This window comes from Oreochromis niloticus, linkage group LG19, assembly GCF_001858045.2.
Source record: "Oreochromis niloticus isolate F11D_XX linkage group LG19, O_niloticus_UMD_NMBU, whole genome shotgun sequence".
NCBI lineage: Eukaryota > Metazoa > Chordata > Actinopteri > Cichliformes > Cichlidae > Oreochromis > Oreochromis niloticus.
The window spans coordinates 16658082-16671989 of NC_031983.2; the positions used below are offsets into that span (position 1 = coordinate 16658082).

A 13908-nucleotide genomic window follows, 5' to 3' on the forward strand; every position below is an offset into this window, starting at 1 on the left:
TTCAAAAACACTTCATTAACTGTGGTTGTGTATTGCCAAGCAGTAAAAGGACCGGCCCTGTTCCTGCTCATTCCCTTGCTCCCCTCTTGTGTTAGTGTGAAACGTGTTCAGTCAGTGCTCAGTGCTCTCCTGGGACCTCATTGGAGTGCGGTCTTTGAGCTAGCCTGCACAGCCTCTTCTTTAAGCATCAACACGGTTCTCCCGCTTTCCAGTCTGTGCTCACAAGCACACAGGAACCTGCCACCGCAACAGAAGCAGCAGGAGCTGAGAAAATGGGCCCAAAAGACAGGTGGATGATACAGGCTTTGTCAAGCTAAACTAAAGGTGTGTCTTTAGTTTGCTTTGGAGAGGCATAAAAGCTCAAAGCCAGATCAGCAGGTGGCACAGGCTAAAAAACGATTATTAATTAAAAAATACATCATCCAAGTCCATCTGTAATCCATCTATTACTAAATTTATTTACTCTGCTGTATGTGTAATTAAAAAGTTTAGTAGCTGAGGAGAAAATTATCTATCACTGATATAAAGCAGTGAGCTGCAGTATAGCCTGGATGTAAATCCAACTCTTAAGACTTTTCTTTTTAGACTGACAGCTTTAATATTCTATGCATAGAGTCTGGCGCCAAATATGGGAATCTAGGTTAATTAACTTTGGGGAATTTACTCAGTTTTATGGAAATTTGTGAGAATAGTCCATAACTAATATCCAGAAAAACATTCCAAACATTTTTACACAGTGTACAGTTTGTTAAACAAGTCCCTTGTGCCATATTTGAGAATTAAACATACAGGTGCACTGCAGTGGCGTGCCAACAATCTTTTTTCTTTTCTTTTTTTTTTATTCCTGATAAGCCAACAATACGAAAAGCGATGCAGACTGAACCTCAGCTGAACTGATATGAAATAAGTACAGCTGGGAATATCGAATCTAATCATCTGACGAGATAACTAACTAATAAGTCCTCCTTCAAAAGGAGTACATATCTACTCCTCCCACTCACATTTGACCGGCTTTGGAAATGTTCAGAAACAAAATAGTTTCTTTCATTCCACACCGCACTCTGGGAGATGTATCAAAGATATAAAAACACGCTCCCTCATCTGCAGTCTTTCATGCACATCTTTCACATCGACTCGCGGCTCTTTTCAGGGCCTTGATTTAACAGGAAAAAAAAAAGAAACCTTCCATAGTGCACCTAAGTTCACAGATTAGATCTTTAGAGAGTGATGTCATTCACCCGTGTCACTGACTGAGCGATATCCAACACTGCCACGCGAACAGATGGTGAATGTTACTTCTCATAAAATAATTGAGAGATTACGACATCTATCCTGCTGTTTTTGAGGCGTTACTGCCAGCCTGCGATGTATTAATGCAGCACTACACCACAAATACAAAAAAATAAAATCAGTTTCGCATACACAACATATCAAAAACATGTACAGTTATTTGAAAGCGAAAGATTTTTTTCAGAACTCCATCCAGTCCTGTAAAAAATCTAAGTAGACCCCATGATTCAGTATCTGTAGAACAACTTCAAGTAACTTGAAGCAATTATTTTCTGACTTTCATCCATCTTCCCTTCATCCAAATGGATATTAGCCTAATCTTCTTTACAAATGCTAATACATTCTTTTTACAGAGACGAGACTTTCGCCTGGCAACACTTCATGACACGAAATACTTGTTTAGTCCTTTCCTAATTGTACGATCGTGAACTTTAACATTTAACATGCTAGCTGAGGCCTGTAGAGTACGCGCTTGCATTTTTTCCACAAATTCTATGACCTTGGAGTGAATTTGTTGGGATCGGAACATCATGGTATTGTGTTATTATGACCCACCTCAATGTTCCAGTGCCTAAACTTCTGTTTGATTATTAGCACCTAGCTGTTACCTAGACAAGCAAAGGAAAGAGGGTCAGTGATCCTAGAATGGACTCATTTTATAGCTTGGAGAATCCAATAGTTTGCTCTCTATAGTAGTGTCACTTTGAAAATAGATTTTGAAATATCAAATCTATTTTTTCTCTTCAACAAGTTTCATTTAAAGCCAAATAAAAACCAAGCCCAATAGCAATGAGGTTTGTTGTAGTGGTGCAAGATAAGACACTTTAGATATAATCTATTTAGTCAAATGTACTTTGCATGGGAAAAAAAATAGTATTGGTGAGAAGGAGTCAAAAGTATGACACTAAACAATATCGCCAGGCTTTGAAAGTTATGTCAGACTTTCCCAGTAGAAATAAAAGCCACTCCTGCAACTCAAATAAAAAATCTGCATCCAGCACATTGGGCTCTGAGCTGCCATATCTTCTTTTCTGAGGCATCACTTTTTTGTTTGTTTTGTTTTTGACGCAGCAAGACTTCTAAATTCCTTATAACCAAATCCAAATGAAGAGCTGTCACATGTGAGACACGAGGAATGCAAACCTAAACAACCGTTTACTGCGTGGGTAACAATGCCAGCAAGGCAAGAAATTATATTACACACATTTTAGATTTTTATAGCTAAGAAGCTCATGCTCAGCAGAGGGATCGCACCGATTTTGAGAAAATAAACAGAGACATCCATGTCTGCATACATAATCTAAGAGAAGCTCAAACTGTAGGCTCTGTTACTTACTCAGGTAAGGAACATCTTTTGCATAAAGACCTGTTTTAAAAAAAAATTCTGTTGTTAATTCAATGAGTTGTAAACTTTTTCTCTTCACAATACACCAGGTAACCATTGTGCGCATATACATATATAGCAACGTACAGAAGAATGAACAGTGCACATGCAATTTAATGTCCATTTTGTGTTAAAAAGGAGCACCATAGATCAACCAGACTGAATAGGATGTTATTTTCTGCCCTTAAAACAGAAAGATATGGAAGGTCCCATCCATTTTCCTGTGCAAGTCAGCTGTTAGTGAAGGTTATATAGTGCCAGGGCAGCATGGGCTAACCATGAATCAATGAATGACATGCCAGGCCCCCAAATGAGCTCATTCTTTAGAGCCCAGTGCCCTCTAGCAATAAAACATTTGAGAAGGGGGCTGGGAAAACAGAAGAAAAGCAGACAGAGAGCACTTACTGAGAGATGTCTTAAACACTGTAGAGCTCATGAGCATAATGACTGTTAGAGGACCAATGACATGACACATCAACAATACAGAAGTAAATATACATCAAGGTAAAGAGAGATGCCGGTCCATATAGCCAAAATACTGAATAAGAGCAACAATCTCTCACTGCAAAATTTAGATTTTTTTAACTCAGCACCCGCCCTTCAACATCATCTTGTTAGCCAAAGTTAGATATAATGGCTGTGCTGTGATTTTTGACTGCGTTTACAAGTAAAATGATGACTGAGAGAAACAGACCCAAGTTGATGGGGTTTTTTCCTCTCATAAGGTGCACAGCTGTCTGTCACTAGCTGAAACCTTGTTGTTCGGTGTCACTCGCTGAACAGAGCAGATGGTGAAAAAGCTGCGCCAGCAGCGGGAGAACAAGAGCGTTCACGAAGGAGTACCGCCTGAAGTTTTTTTGGGTGGGGGTGTTTTGTTTTGAGTACTTTTTTTTGCAGGATGCTGAAAAAACAAAAAAACTCTAGTGACAAAGTCACTAAGTTGGCAACAATAAGTTGAAGTGAACTGTGATGGGGCGAGAGAGATGCTAGGCATGAAATTCTACATCCACAAACATTGATTCTGTTCATCTGGACGTAGCGTTTTCAGTGGGAGGAATGTTTCGTCACTCATCCAAGTGACTTCTTCAGTCTCAGCTGACTGCAGGTTTCCCCAATCTTATAAACAGTACATTTGCATAATCACTTAAACTAGCACCACTGAAGGAACAATGGGCTGTGAGGTCAGTTCTTTGAAACGTTTCTCCCACTGAAAACGCTACGTCCAGGTGAACAGAATCAACGTTTGTGGATTTACTTACCTGAATGATTGAGCATGCATCAAGACGAAATTCTACATATTTCTGTATTTAAAGAAACTAAAAATCTGAAGGCGAGCCAAAAACATCAGGCTCCCTTCTGAAAATACTTAATTGAGTTGGTTGCCATGACAAAGAATATCACGTAATGTGTTGCAATTACCTCACTCTAGCTGACTTTTCTTTAAGTATTATTTTTCATATTAATACAGCGCTAGTTCCAGATGTCATCTAGTGCACATAAGGCTCACTGTTGTTCAGTCATTCAACATTTGCAGAAGTAGGATGTGGCTGCTGGTCAGTGGGATTGTCACGCCCTTCCTCTGCTGTCTGCTAACTGGACTGGGGAAAAGTGACAGGGACGACAGCCAGTATTTTACCCAAATTTTAGTTAACAATTAGCAATTGGGGGGGGGGGCACTTAGAGGACACACCCCTATATCTTTCTTGTGTCTTCCTTTTATTGCCTTTCCATTAAGTATATTAAAACACAGCACAGAGCAGAGCAATTCAGGGAAAGCCTCAGACTCCAGACCTCAATGTCATTTTATCAGAAACCCTGGCAGCAGGGTGTATTTGTTCACTATATGATGCACCGCAGAAACAAGGATCTTTATCTCCTTATGTCTGCCTTCGAGGATATGTCCTGTCTAGCAGCAGAAGAAGCCAAGGTAGTGGACACACAGGGAGGGAGCCGGCTCAACAGTTTACATTATGACTGTAATTGGACACTGAATTATGGGGAAAGGTATAAGCTTATCTTTTATGGCATGCCAGAGCAAATTAAACCCTGAACTCATGCAGCAAGAAGCAATATTTTAATGTAAGTGGGTTAGTTAATGCCACCAGGAGCATAGGTGCGGTATAAGGAGCCTAACAGCTAATCCGAACTAAACATTCTTCAAGGTCTGCAGCATGTTGTGCAGATACAAAAGTGGGAATTACTCTGGGATTTGGTATAGTAGTATTTAAATACAAGCATGTGTTGGACTTTGTAAAGAGCCACCCCTGAGATTTTTTAGGATATATTTAAAGCCAAAGCATATGTCTTTTTTTCCTTTTAAAAAGGCCGTTTGGTTGATACGCATTTTAACTAAAAACACTATTTCATCATTCCCTTGTTTTAAAAGCTCCGAGGTGGCCCCTGAGGCTCTAAACAGTTGCTTGGTTTCCCTACACATTTGGACTGTTTTGTTTTAGCACAAAGATGCCAAAAACCTGCTTTTGGATATTGCACAAATTACCCAAATATAAACACTGAACGTTTTAGATTTAAGAAGGGAGCATATTTAGCCTTCAAACATCTTGCTCCATATGGTTCACTGGAAGGAATTCAAACTAGTAACGCTTTGCTTTTTTCCCCCCTCTCCTTTGCAGCTTTAACATATGTGCATTAGTATGTGGATAATATCTGGAGGCTTTTTCACTCTAACATGCCACTGTGACATGAAGACGAGCAAACAGATGACAGAGAAGCACACCCTACAATCATAATACTCATGCTGGACAACTCCCCACATTCACGTTGGGCTCAAAGGAATTTCACTGGAATATTTGTATATGCTGGGCTGGCGCTCAAATATTAAACGTTTGGCAGAAACTTTGGGAGCTATTTAATTTTAATTTACAACACAGGCATCAAACGTACACTTTAAAGTACAAAAACAGGGACGTGAACGCGGATACAAAAAAATATGTATTTTCTAACAGCAAAACAATTCAAATAATAATGTTGTCAAAGCAATCCTTTCAGAAAACCCCGAGAGAATGATACATAATAATAATTTATAAAAACATAAGTTGTTTTTTTTTAAGTAAGTCACACCGTCGCGTGCACTAGTTAATGATTAACAAGCGCGCGCGCACGCTTATATTGATTGTACCGCAAAGTGGCTGAAAGGTTGTTGGCGCAGTCTTCCAGTCGTTCATCAATAACAAGAAACTCCCCCCGCACGCCTGTGTAAAATATCAGCCCAACTTTTGATTGTTTGCGGGAAATTTTCCAAAACCGAAGTAAGCGGGACGCAGAGACTACTCACCGATGCGTCTGAGCGAGCCGTTTCCACGTGCAGTCAACAAATCCTTGGGTTAAATGTCTCCAGCTGTCACACTTCACCTACTTTTAAGCAGCTTCTTCCCTATTGTTAGCCTTCTTCTCAAAATAAACGGGAGCATTTCGAGGTTAACATCACGTCGACTTCACTTCTGCAGTAGTTGCTGGTTTCTGAGCCGCGAGGAGAGTTTTTTTCCCCCGCTGTCGTTGTTGGAGAGCCAGTCTGTCTGACCGTGGCTCTCTCTTTCTCTCTGTGTGTGAGCGTGTATGGATGGGAGACCAGTAGCAGGTTCCCAGACACACAAACCAAACCCACCCGCCCGCCAATCACGTACAGTATCACACCACCACGTCGTGAGCTCCTCGAGTCTGTACGCTTCGAGAGACGGAGAAGAAAATTCCCAGGCTGAATGGAGGCGGTGGCTGGATGTTTATTGTCCCTTGAAAAGTCATAATATGTATAATATTCAAACACAAAAGTGAAAGCAAAAGGATACTTCATAGAAATGTGTCAAACTAATGATCATTCGGTACAATAAGCACTTAACCTTGACCCTAACACATACCAAGCACCAACAGATTTTACATTTTTACATTTATAATACATAAGAATCGACTTAATTCTAAGGTGAGATTAAACTAGAATTAAGTTAAAATCGAGTTAATCTTTAGTCAGTCAATTTGTTGTAGACACCTATTCAATTCAGTTCAATTATATTGATATGGCATTCACAACAACAGTAAGTGCTCTATATTGCAAGGTAAAGCCCCTACAATATTGGAAAGAAAGCCCAAAAACACACAATCCCCTGTGAGCAAGCAGTTGGCAACAGTGGGAAGGAAAAACTCCCTTTTAACAGGAAGAAACCTCTGGCAGGACCAGGCTCAGGGAAGGAGAGCCATCTGCTGCAACCGGGTGGGGGTGAGGGGAAAGAGAAGAGGGTAAAAAGAGAGTAAAAAGAGACAAAAGGTAAGCTAGCGGAGAGAGAGATTCTGAGGTTGGTGGCCTGGGTCAAAATTGTCCTGAACTGTACTGTGAAGGAATGAAACACTAATAGTTTATAAGGGTTTTAAAAAAAAACTGAAAGTAGCTTCTCTTCAATGATTCGGACTTCCCCAAGTTGCAACTTTAAATAAATATGACATAACCAATGTTCCCTCTAAGCTGCGCACGTGCGCAATTGCGCGCTGCTGGCAAGGTCTCTGCACAGAAAATCTGCGTTGCGCACAAAAAAAATCTAACCTGAATTGAAATTAAAATTAAAACTTTAACAATTCTGTTTTGCAGTGTTAGTCAGTAAGTGACTGGCTGCTCCTGTATGGGATTAGAACGATGCCACTTTATCCCAAAGTCCAGCCAATGATGCGATTCACATTCGTATATATGCAGCTAATCAACGTTGACAGCCTATGACAGCGTCCTTATGTGCCGACACCGGTGTTTTAGCTAGCAAAGCGGCGTTGCTGATGTGGAGTGAAGCCACATTAATGACAACGTGTACAACCATTGGAGATGTGAGCTGGACAGACGGAACAATTGACGGAAAAAGTGTGGACTTTATACCAGTTTTTAAATTGTGTTGATAGGCCACGTAAAACCAGAGTTATGATAAAAATATATGCAATGTTTGGTTTTCTTCCGGAATACTATCGTTGTTTATATTTACTGCGGGAAGAAACGGTAAAAACGGCGTTTTATAAGGAAAACGCTCGAAAGCGCTCTCAGCCTGTGAGCAAAAACAAAACCAAAACCCCCCACCCTTTCCTATTGGTCGAAAAAAGTACCGTGTCGACCAATCAAAAAATGATATGGCAACTTGGCATCTAGTTGAGAAGAAACGGGGGGAAGTTTTAGGAGTGACGGTGTTCTGAGATGTGAGAGATTTGAGACGTTTAGCGCAAATCTTGTGTAGTTAGTGTGTAGTTAGTGTGTAGTGTAGTCAATAGTTTTGTTGTGTGTGTCAGAACAATGAGGCGGCTGCTGAATGTTACAGGAGTGATACATCTCCTGTTGTCAGGCCTGCAGGTATCAGGCTGTTGTTCTCCTTTATCTCATAGTGGACAGAAATTATTTTTTGGAGTGGCACAAATAATTTGTGTGGCATCAGATTTGATGCAGAACAGCTGATTGTTCTGTAAATAGTTTGAAATGTTTATTTAAAAACGCCTTGGCTGCATAAAAAATAGCTGCAAAAAACTTTGTTGTTTGCCAAACTGAGTTACTTTTTTGAAGAAGTAACTATATAATTAATTGCCCAACATTGGTCATTAAATACTGTATTTGGCAGACAGAGTTACAGGACTCTCTCCCAGACCACAGACTTATACTCATTATACAAGTCAGAGCTTTGTGAAAAAGAAAGAAAGAAAGAAAGAAAGAAAGTTGTGTTTTCAAAATTGGAGTTCAAGTTATTTTTACTTACAAATAGTGTTAACATACTACACAGGTCATGAACAAGATTTTTTACATTTTCATTGTAAGTGGGCTAAAGCAGTTAATTAAAAGTAGTCGAACATAAATGTAAATGCTATTTGATTATTTTAATAAACCATGTAACTTGGATGGATTAGATGCTGGCGTGACCACAGTGCACACGTCTGATGTCGCTCACAGTGGTCCAAGTGTCCGCTCAGGGAGTTTGTGTGTTCGCTCAGACACATGAAAAATTAGAGGGAACATTGGACATAACCAAGGTTGCTGAACTCATAGAAAAGAGCTTTCTGGCTTCTGAGGATATATGAGCGTAGTGGTGGAGACAATATATATTGGTTTTTTGTTTTTTTCTATGTCTCAAACACTGAAGAAGACTGATTATCATATTTAACCTACAAAATATCTTCTACAACTTATTTAGCTGCAACTGGTCTTAGCCTGGACAGGATTACAGTGCCTGATGAGGTTAACCTCACAGTCCCTCTGATGATATACTGGCAGTTATGACACCAATAGGCTTTATTGCATAGTCTGTATGACTCAGACTTTAAGTATAGTATGTGATATCTCCCTGTAAGAGTTCATGAACAGTAACTGTTCAAGAAGTCTTATAAAGGAAGTTCTCTTTTAAAAAAAGAAAAAGAAAAGCTATCTTATCCACCTTTACATATTTGTTTGGAAATGTCTCCCCTCCAGAAACAGGTTACTAGACTCCTTATAGCGTCATCTCATGAGAAAACAACATTATATAATGGTGTTATACTATGACTCTCATCACACTGCCTGTGGCGCAGACATTACAGACTTGTGGTTATACGGCAGTTTCCCACATTATGACTGCTAACTAAGGCATTCCCCAAGATCATCTAAAAAAAGAAGCTCAAGTTCTTTGAATTAGTCGTTTAGACAGGCCTACTGTACCTGAACACTTTCCAATAACGCCCCGCTGGACGAGTGGGAGGTGTTCAGGACCATCATCTTTTGTTTTTCCACAACCTTGCCAACAGAAATCTGCTCCATGGGAATTCACAAACACACGCACACAAACAGTTGATGATTTTGTCTGGTTGTGAGTCATCCGTGTTCCCCACAGAGCCCTAATTCCTCTCCTGATAGATCTGGCTTCTTTTACACGCTCTGTCTTCATTTTGAAGAAACTTGGAAACCTCTGCTTCATCTGAGATAGCTCATATTTTATGTGCTTCTGTTTTTTTTGCCTCCGGGGATTTGATCGTTAACATGTTGCAGAGGGAGCTGTTGAGAGTTTAAGCTATCCTTACTTGCCACGATAAGCAGAGGACCCGCTGTACTATAGTAGATGCCCTTAGGTCAGCTTTATGAGATGAAATGCATGATAAGAAAACCACTTGTGGCTGGAAAAACAGCAATGCTGTAATCAGAAATTCATGTTTCTGTTTTGTCCAGCAAAAAGTCATTGAAAAGAACTTGCCTGGCTTTCCATTCTGGAGCCTGAGGAACTACAACATGCTATTTCTTGAAATATAAGGCTAACTGTATTTATGGCAGATATCAGTCGTTTTTTTCATTCAAGAATGCAACTTATTTACCATTCCACTGACAACAGGTACAGCTGATAGTCAGATTACTCTGCTTCATGCAGAAACAGAGGAAATTTTCACTTGGCAAACAGCACAGCAGTAATTAAATATGAACGTTCCCAAAACTTCCTTGGGATCGTATTACTGTTTGTATGGCTTTGTTATTCCTTGCCGCACGTAGCTTAGCAATCTGGCACAACATGTAGTTCATTTCAGGAATGTGGAATTTGTAAAAAAAAAGAAAAGAAAACCCTCTTGATCCTCTGAGACTACCTGAGGCTACCTTGTGACCATCCACTCTGTTACAGAGACCCTTCTGTTGAGTACAAATTCTGATCTGAAGGGGAATACTTGACTCCTGTGGCTGTGAGGCCTCTGGGACAAATACAAGAAGGTACTTTGACACTGCACTGCACACACTCTGTGTTCTCCTACACAAGTAAACACTTTTTACTGTAATGACTCCCTTTTTCCAGGTGGAGGAAAAAGCAGAAAGTGGCCAAAGGGGGAGAAACTGATCCACACACACATATATATGAGAACACACAGACACACAGACACACACAAGCTGAGAGGGTGAAAAGGGCATTAGCAGGCATTAGTTTCCTGCTTTTGAGTTTGGGATTTGGGGCACTTGAGTCTCTCCAGGGAAAGCCTGGTCAGTGAATTTCTCCGATGAAAGAGGCAAAGCACTGAACCACGTCAAGGTTTTGTACGATGCTAGTCTCAATAAAAGCCTCAAGACTGATTGCCCAACGAAAATGTCGAAACCTTGGCTATGCTCATTGCTCAATTCGATGCTGAGGTTAGCTTTTGGATGCATGACACACCACAGAGACTGACACATCCTCCAGGTTCCCCTTGTGTGGTTTGAAGTTTCCAAGACATGTTAGAGAAGTGGAATCTTTGCGTAGGGAAGGCTGTTGGGGAAAAAAATAACAAACTACAGCCATACACGGAAAAACAGACTCTATCATGCATGTAGAATTGTTAACTGTTTCACTCTTTAGAGGAACAATTTTCAATCATTAATGATGCATTCATTCTGTTTTATCAAGGTGGTTACAAGACAGAAAGTAAGTGTCAGAAAGTAATTTCTGACACTTAGTTTTATGACTAAAACATTATGGTAAAACACAAGAAGCACAAAATGCATCTAGTTTTGTTACATTGCTTCCTCAAAACTGCTTTACTGTCACACTGAGTGATATTCAAACCACTGTTGAAACCCTCTTTCAGCTGCACCATTATATCAAGTAGACATTTAGACGTGTTGTGCATCATTTTATTTTCATTGTTAGCACAGAGGAATGTATTTCCTCATAGCCAGGAACATTATACAATTCCAAGCTACTGTCAGGGCTCTCCAGCACTTATTCTCCTTTGGCTCCATCACTACCCCCCACCCCCTCTTTCCCTCCCGCCAAAATCCTGGAAAAGATAAACACGCTTTCAGCCTGCGACTTCGCTCATGGGATCAGGGAGAAGGAGGTTCCTCAGTCCCACGTGGCGAGCAGGGTAAACATAGGGATCTGACTACAGAAGGAATGGAACGATGCGAGGGACCCTTTGCTCCAACCACCGCTCCTGCTTCTCATCTCCCCACACCATGGCCAGATGGCCGCCTTCTCCATTCTTCCCTCTTTCTCTCCTGCTAAATCAAACACTGAATTCATGTGGTTTGGAGCTTACTCTGCACAGTGTGAAGTATGAAACACACACACTCATCAGACACTGGTTACAGAGCTGCATGGGAGCTCACTAGGGAGAAAAACATGTCTTATTGTGGCTGCATATATTACTTCAGTAAGTGTGCACAGTGTGTGAGCTGTGGCGTGCATTGATTTTTCCATGTATGGCTTTGTGTTCCAAGCAGAGAATGTTTTATACTCTTCCATCAGTCGTTTTGTAGTTCTTCCTGAATGTTGGCTCATCCAGAGCTGAGGACTACGGTTATGAAAAGGGTGCGTCTGAAACTCCTCGTTTAGATTTCACTCATCAAGAAAAGTGTATATTTGCACTCTTCATGCACACTTCACGTTACTGAACCGCATCAAGTGGAACAATCCACTCTGACAATCTTAAAGTTGTGTGAAATAAGACATTTTTAGACCTCGGATTTGGTATTGATTTGAAGTTCTAGCGGCTGATAAAACATCTCTCAAACGTAGCCCAGCTAATCACATTTGAAACAGAAGCATCTGACCTGTGTTGTTTGTAAGGTACTTTCTAACATTATCATTTGCCTTTTCCACTTGAATCTCACAATTAAGTTTCTTTGCGCGAGTGCGTTTTAGTTAAAATCCTCTGGTAATCAGAACCAGTTCTAATACACCTGGAGTAAACAAGCTGCTTGGCTGCGTGCACAGTTGTGCTCAGTGTAGCATGAAGACACAAACAAGCACCTCTGTGTTGATGGTTATTACACAGTTTCTAAGACGTACCTTTATCCTGTTACAGTGAGGCATTTTAGGACATTGCCTGTCCAAAGGCTTCATATGATTTGCTCATTCATTTTGTTTATTCTGATTGCAGGACTTATCCATATGATCTTTCAGCCACTGCTGGAACATAAGGACCCGTCACTTCTTAAAAATGATCTCACCAGCAAATCATATAACCGCTCACACTGACATAATCCTTGACCACAGTTTTGCTGAATTTTGGGACCAACACAGGACCATTCCTTTGCCAGAGACCGACACTTTAATTAGATTTGCAGAAGATATTAACCATCAATCATATTAATGCCCAGCCAACCGCAAGTAATGACTTTCATGCTCTGATCAATCAGCGCGGCTTTGTCTCTTTATTAAAAATGCCAAATATATTTGCTTTGAATCTCTGTTTTGAATTCTGCATTCCTAATAAAATGCTGGTTTTTGAATAAGTGACGCAGGTTAGTGTGAAAAAAGTCTAATTAAATCAAGACCCAGCTTATGAGGGAAAGGCAAACTTTGCACTTGTTGAAAAAAAATGAAAGAAAATGTTCAAGAATAACAACAAATTACTTTACAGTCTTATAGTATAACAGAGGGTTTTTTTTCAGTCTCACACTGTTGCTTAAATTTGTCCCAAACTCATCTAATGCACCACTCCCACTTATTCATTCACTCATTTAGCACAACTAAGTGGTAAACTACTATACCTTGAAAACTACTTTTGTAAATTTAGTTTATTATTATTATTAATAATAATAATAATTTGATTTAGATTACAGAATGTACAGTATAAAATTCCAGTACAATGCTTGAAAGTCTAGCAGTTTTTACAGAAATCAGCCATGAAAACCTTGAAAGTCAGTAACACGAATAAACAGTGAATACAAAATGAACCATTCAGCCTGTCACTCTAAGGCTGCTGCAGTAGTACAGAGTACAAACGAAACACAATGTGAAATGCCAAACACTTAATAACTGTGAAACGTGGTTCAGTCTGCCTCTGTTTTGCATTTGCCTGCCACCATGCACTGTGGAAACACTTTAGAAACTAATTTTGCCCACAGGCAGCTGCTTCATTGAAAGGGGGGGAAAAAATGATTTTTCAGAAGAGCTCATCCTGAATCAAAGTTAATACTCTGGGGTGTGCTGAAGCCAAATCTGAGAGCAACTCACTGGGCAAAAAACTCCGTAATGGAGGCACGCACCATTAAACAATACAAACTCAATCCATCTCTATCACAGCAGCGGGACAGCTAAATGATAGCTTTGTGTGTGTCTCCCTCTCTCTCTCTGTGTGCGCGTGTGTGTGGGTATTGTATGGTACTCTTCAAAACACTGTCACCTTTATCATTTTAAAGGCACCTACAATCATCACAGGAGTCACTCTGTCTGCATTCATGCATTACATTAAAGACGTCCTTCAATACAGCACTTGAACTTTTTTTTAGACATACAGCTTTCTACTTACTTGGTCATTTCTAGATACGTTTC

General features: G+C 40.2%; 1 protein-coding gene across 2 annotated transcripts in view; it reads right to left on the reverse strand.

Moving 5' to 3' along the window:
* stxbp6 (syntaxin binding protein 6 (amisyn)) overlaps window positions 1–6377 on the reverse strand; it is a 67240-nt gene extending 60863 nt beyond the window's left edge. The window contains exon 1 of one of the 2 annotated variants that reach the window (XM_003442941.5): window positions 5970–6362. The gene's annotated coding sequence lies outside the window, so the exon portion shown is untranslated. Of the gene's footprint in view, window positions 1–5969 lie in introns of both variants that reach the window. The other variant, XM_025901001.1, reaches the window with a different exon arrangement.
* Window positions 6378–13908: the final 7531 nt, after the last annotated feature.